The following is a 6000-nucleotide window of genomic DNA, read 5'->3' on the forward strand; positions in this document are numbered from 1 at the left end:
AACTAAGTTACGAGCCTGATCACCCGATCCTTACGACAAGCATGGGCTACTGAAAATCAATATTCTGACCCGGCCCTTCACTGGAAGCAATCATTGTAACTGAGTGCCATGACGCTACATCTAGGACACCTCAACGATTGGTCAACCAAGTCAGCGAGACTGACCACCCGATCCCGTTATTCGCCTCTTGCGACAAGCATAGTCGCCTTTTATGGCTAGCATGGGTTGCTGAAGGCCTTTTCTACCCGGGACCTTCACGGCTTATTGTAATAAGAGAGGGTTCGGCGAATGTGTGCTGAATTAAAGAAACAATGGATATAAAACTTAAGTGTACGTTAGGCACACATTGGAACGGTTCGGTGGTTTGAACTTGTGCAGTTTTCAAAGAAACCTGTAGAAATGTTTTGCAGGATGACAGCAGCATTGCAGCTTTGAATAAAGCATTATTATTGTGTTTATAAGACTACATGTGAACGGTGGGTAGAACACACTAGACGAGGGACTATGAGGAACTGACAAATACTAAATCATATTTTTTCCCTTCCAACCAGTCTTTCTCTAATTACTATATATCGACAACGGCAGTATGTGGTGTGTATTGTACCGATAAATACATGCAAATGACAAGACGACAGATGAATTATTTAGAAATTTGGAGAATTGTTTCGTTATTGAATGCAATTATTCCTAACACGATTTTGACATGTCACTCAATGATAAATGAGTAATCTTAACCCGTTTATGCTTTCCGACATGTCCGCATGCCGCCATTCTTGTGGCTACTGTTATGAAGTTCCAATTCACTATTTCTTTTTGTGCTTTAATTACACTGGCATAAGACGCAAAATGCCTGTCTGTACCAAAGGATGTGACATCAAATCAAAACTATACGGCCACTCTTCAGGGATCTACTAAAGATAATCTTGAATTGTTAGAATCTATCCGTTCTTCTATCGTACTGTCAGGCAGATTTATGTTGTAAAAATAAAAACGAAACTGCAGTTACAATCAAATATCAAATGATTCTGATGTTACATGTGGCTATATTAACAACATTTTGATGGTTACATTTTCAGAAAGCTATTGTTTATTGTTTGTTATTAGCATGCTTTTCTGCTCAAGACTGTTACATCTAAGTTATTTGTATTCCGGAGCGGTAGTCACATAAGTAATATACTGATTGTTTACTAATCCATTCCCTCTTTTGGAAATAAATATGTTTAAAGTGGTGCACCGAGCCGTGATATGGCTGGACTATTGCTAAAAGCGGCGTAAAACTAAACTCACTCACTCATCCTCAGCCCAGTGGTCAGAGTGGTCATTATTATTCAACAACATCCGCGCCATTTTCCGCTTTGGGCTTACGTCGTGCTCATGTCTTAATTATGCCTGTTCACTGAAAACCAATTTCTTTTGTGATACAAACGAAACATGACTGACTAGGGAACGATTATCAAAGAATTGTCATATTGTGTAGTTTGATCGTCTATAAAAGTACAGTATAGTTAACGTTTGAAACATTTTTGTCTTTGATGTAAAGTTGATATCATGACACTGCATGTCTAATGTCATATTTCTCTTCAAAAAAAAGCACAGGCGTTTTCAGTAGTTCATTTTGACATGTTTTGACGTTGGACAGACAAAAGCCACATGGGAGAGAATAGCCCTTTTACAGAAAAACGACCATTAGCTAAATGATGACAATTAGCTAAATGATGACCATTAGCTAAATGATGACCATTAGCTAAATGATGACTTATGCCGCCAAATTATGTTTGTGGTCTGAGTAGGAAGTGGGTCTTGAGGAGGAGATTAGATCTGAAAAGGGTTAATTAATTAAGACACTGAATTAAGACACACTCGGCTTCGCCACTTTCCGGGGCTTTTAGTCCCACAGGGATTTTGTCGGGCAATCATTTTGGCAGCAATTGTCATCAAAGCAATTCCGTTGTTGGAATCCAGTTGGTCATGCCATGGTTGTTGTGCATTGCACGGAAACGCATACCATAATGTGTTTGTAAACGTTTGTCATGAAAATATGAAAGTGATACATGGGTGAGCGCATGTAACAAAAAGTGTTCCATGTAAAGTTTTCTACGGAGACATGTGAGTGAGTGAGTGAGTTCAGTTTTACGCCGCACTCAGCAATATTCCAGCTATACGGCGACGGCCTGTAATTAGTCGAGTCTGGACCAGAGACAATCCAGTGATCAAAACATGAGCATCCATCTTCGCAACTGGGAACCGATGACATGTGTCAACCAAGTCAACGAGCCTGAAAACTCGATCCCGTTATTCGCCTCTTACGACAAGCATAGTCCCCTTTTACGGCAAGCATGGGTTGCTGAAGGCCTATTCTACCCAAGGACCTTAACATCGATTATGAAAGGTCAACCCCAAATTTATCATTTGATTACGAAATATGCGAAGTGAACGAAGATCTAGAAGGCCATGATGAATGCTACTGACCGTAACATCGTCGTTGGATGTTAAGAAGCAGGGAGTCCAGTCTGCCGTTGCAAGGCACAGCGTCCAACACAGCACCATATGTCGACTACGACATGGGTATACCCGCTTCAGTTTGACCCAACACCGTCCAGAGGTGGAGGATAAAAAATGACCATGGGAAGATTCTCTCCATTCCGTCTTTTCTTCTCCTTGTTATGACTTCGTAACATCAAACAAAAATTTCTGCACTAATGGTTTTGACTTAAATTCAGTTCTTCAAGGTAATCGAACATCAAGGAACAAAATCAATCAGCTTATTCATGACTCTGTTCATAAAAACATATTACTTTCAAATAGACTCAAATATTCGTAACTCTTACGTACGCAATTATACCATTTAATGTAATTGTGCAGACTTTTTTCCTGTTCTTATGGATTCCATGGACGTAATGCTTCTGAAATAATTGTTCTTATAATTTGTTTGAAATTAGTTATTCACTGTATTGTGTTATAGTTCACGGAGCGGCACTTTCATAAGCTTTCGACTTGTTGTGACAATCCATATATATGTAACGCCGTATTTCTTAATTAACTGGTCTATGAATCGCCCGATCCTATTTTTTGGCAATGGCAAAAGATATAATTTCAGTGATAAGTGTTTTTTTCTCATTACCGCCGAGTCCTAGGTATCGAAAACGTCATTAAAAACGGATCGACTGACGGATCATATTCCCAATATGAAAATCAATTGTCTATCTGCACTGGTTCAGAAATGAATAAATTTACTTATGGGGTACCCTTATTGTTTTTTTCACAGTAAAACAACATGAACAGGAATATTCGTAAAATTATGTTGACAATGTAATTGTTTTATAAGTGATCAGGCTTTGCTGGCTTTTGCCACCAGCGACGTTGTGCAAACAGTCCATGACAGTCTAGTAGAAAACATGATACCAAGACAATTACAATATCCTGCTGTTTTCAGTTGTATGCCATCAAGGAAAAAAAACACATAAGTACGAAGGTATCCCCCATTTTTAAATAGTTATATCTCTGTGTTATCCATATCCACTTGTAACCCCCAAGACTTACAAAATTTACACAAGATGTCGCTTTTCTTTTGCAACCCAACCACACTATCGTCCAAAATACACCAGTTTACAATAATAATAACAACTCCAAATTCTCTACACCGATAAATATACCTCTGACTTCAGAATCTTCAGTCATAGATTGGAATTCTGAGATAACCATTGAAAATAAAATTGGACTAAGGACATCTACACAATCATACCGTCCCTTCTTATGGAGTGGAACAACCAAATATTTACGCTACTCAGTGGGGAAAGTACCTGTAGATAGTGTAGCACTATACAAAAGTAGAGGATAAGGCGCGAGAAGACAGCCACAACAATGAATCATCTCGGCTAAGACACGATCCGGACCTGACCTGCCGCTTTACCCAACTTAAGGTTTTTATGGCTGCTTCAATCTCTACCTGTGTAATATCAGATTTGAGTATATTATTGATATGTACTACATCTATCACAAATATTCTACGTCTACGTGCGCAATTACATCACTGTTTACACTTATATCGGATAAATTGAAGACCCTCTGGAAGTAATCGAACCAATACATAATTATATAATGAGTTGAATTTTCACCCGTTCACTCAGTTGAACTAGATATCCATTTCAAAAGGCGAATCGCTTTCACCAGTGACAAATGAATATTCACCAGAATATTCATACGTTACTGTAAATCTCATTTTATCTTGGAGAAAGTTAATTTTGGAGAGGTTGATACAGTAATGTGGCCTTTCTGGATGAGCTGATGGAAACAGGAAATCATTATTTCATTTCCTCTTGAACCCCATCTTGAGAAACCATTATGAAAACATTCTGACCTTACTGACCACCATACCCCTAATGCACACGTGAATACATATAATGCAAATTAGTTAATCCTGTTGTCCCATTAATGCGGGTGTGTATGGTGTGGTGTGGTGTGGTGTGGTGTGGTGTGTGTGTGTGTGTGTGTGTGTGTGTGTGTGTGTGTGTGTGTGTGTGTGTGTGTGTGTGTGTGTGTGTGTGTGTGATTATGTGTCAATTAGTTAATGCTCATGGCAATCAATCCCACCCCATCTATTGGTACACAGTTTTATGATGGGTGTGGGGAATTGTCCCACTAGTTTCAAAACAGGTGTGGGGAAATGCCAGGATGGGGAAATGACATGTAGGGAATTGTCCTGATTGGGAAATGAATGTCTGTGAGGACAAACCTTTAAAATCGTCTGAGAAAAGTGGGAATTCGAGCATATCGTCCTGACACGAGTTCCCAATGGTGCAACGGTCCAATGGTGCAACGCACGGACGGGGTTTGATTTAGCCATGAATCGCGTAAATCAACGTCGGAGTGGAAAGCAACATCGACATCGCCGACATGAACGTTTTGCGCCGAACTGTGTTTGACAGGTGAAGATGGCGTCACGGTGTGGGGAGGCATGTTCTACACGGGTAGATTAGAAATAGTGGTTGTTCAAGGCAGCCATACGGCAAATCGCTACATCGATCGCTACAAATCATGCGACTTCACCTCTGTCCACTTTTTAATCGCCAGAAGGAGCTGTTTCAACTCGACAACACTCGACCTCCACCTCGTGGAATAGGTGCCAATCTCGCCAATTCAGACGTCAGATCTGAACCCGATCGAGCATCTGTTGGACCAACCTTGTCGACATGTTAGTAAGCATCATCATCTTCATCATCATGTGCATCGGACACCTGGAGAACTTTGCAGACGCGTTGCAGGAAGAATGGCAATGAAGTCCAACCCAAAATTCGACGACTTGTGCAATCCCATCCAAGGCGGGGTCGAACAGTAACGACGGTAAGGGGTGGTGTCACCAGCTACTGACCTGAGCCTCTCCTTGTGTCCACACACATGTAGTGAGTCAACTGACTTAATGATGCCAACAATATCGCCAACAATATCGTGCGTCGAATTTCCCTTTTCAGCGTAGTTGACTTACGTGCACTTCGATGCATTTAAAATATTCCATCTTATGGCCTGTGAGTATAGAATAACATGATATGACGCAAAGCCCAAACCTTTTGTTAAGGTAAACAATTTGGAGTATAAATAGATAAAGCATGGCGATCACTTGATCTTGCTTTGTTAGGGAAGAGAAACCGAGACTAAACAAATACAAAAGACAGGGTACAACAACAGACAGGGTACACAATACCGGCCCTGACGTGAGACCCAGCCTGTACATAACAGGCTGAATGGCGTCTAGGCTGTATATAACAAGCTGAATGGCGTCTAGGATGTACATGACAACACCCTAGAACATCACACTGGGGACATCAAACTTGGGTTGACATATTGTACCTTTGGGGAATCGAACCTAATGAACGAATTGTGTAACCGTCCTCTTGGTATTGAACTGTGTTTTGTTTTGTTTACTAGACACCTTGAAACGATGAATAAATCAATGAATGCACGAAGCAATGAATGAATGTAAGGAAAGAAAAATAACAACAAAAA

The sequence above is a fragment of the Haliotis asinina genome, chromosome 13 (assembly GCF_037392515.1).
Source record: "Haliotis asinina isolate JCU_RB_2024 chromosome 13, JCU_Hal_asi_v2, whole genome shotgun sequence".
NCBI lineage: Eukaryota > Metazoa > Mollusca > Gastropoda > Lepetellida > Haliotidae > Haliotis > Haliotis asinina.